The sequence below is a fragment of the Mandrillus leucophaeus genome, unplaced genomic scaffold (assembly GCF_000951045.1).
Source record: "Mandrillus leucophaeus isolate KB7577 unplaced genomic scaffold, Mleu.le_1.0 Scaffold24, whole genome shotgun sequence".
NCBI classification, from domain to species: Eukaryota; Metazoa; Chordata; class Mammalia; order Primates; family Cercopithecidae; genus Mandrillus; species Mandrillus leucophaeus.
In genome coordinates, this window is record NW_012102476.1 from 1,708,856 (window position 1) to 1,709,751 (window position 896).

The window sequence follows — 896 nt, forward strand, 5'->3', positions numbered from 1 at the left end:
AAAAAAAAAAAAAAAAATTCAGCTGGGCATGGTGGTGTGCTCCTGTATTCCCAGCTACTTGGGAGGCTGAGACAGGAGGATCGCTTGAACCCGGGAGGTGGAGGTGTCAGTGACTTGAGATGGAGCCACTGCCCTCCAGCCTTGGTGACAGAGCCAGACTCTGTCGCAAAAAATAAAAAAAAATTAAAAAAAAAATAAGGCCAGGCGCGGTGGCTCACGCCCGTAATCCCAGCACTTTGGAAGGCTGAGGCGGGCAGATCACGAGGTCAGGAGATCGAGACCATCCTGGCTAACACGGTGAAACCCCTTCTCTACTAAAAATACAAAAAATTAGCCGGGCGAGGTGGCGGGCACCTATAGTCCCAGCTACTCGGGAGGCTGAGGCGGGAGAATGGCATGAACCCAGGAGGCGGAGCTTGCACTGAGCCGAGATCACGCCACTGCACTCCAGCCTGGGCAACAGCGCAAGACACCGTCTCAAAAAAAAAAAAAGGCTGAACTATGTTTGACTAAAGATATTGTCAAGTCCTCTTACTTGAGGACCAGTCATTGTTTATCTTGAAAACATGGTATTGCAACCGCCCCTATAAACTTGGGAAGAAGGGAGCAGGAGAAATGTAGAGAAACCAAGCTTGCGGTGCACTCAGCATTGATCTCAGGGCAGCTGCTCCCTGACCTGCTTCCCCAAAGCCATGCAGTGCCTGTGGCCCCACAGTCACATAGCCCCTGTCACAAGATTATAGTTCCCCCTAACTGCTCTCGAATCACAGCTTGGACATCACGTTAGGTATTCCGTTTGAGATATTCCTTCAGGTCTTGATGGAACTACTGACTCAGCTGAGCTGAAGGACCCCACAAGGAGCTGACTCCCCTCAAAATGCAGCTTCTACACCCTG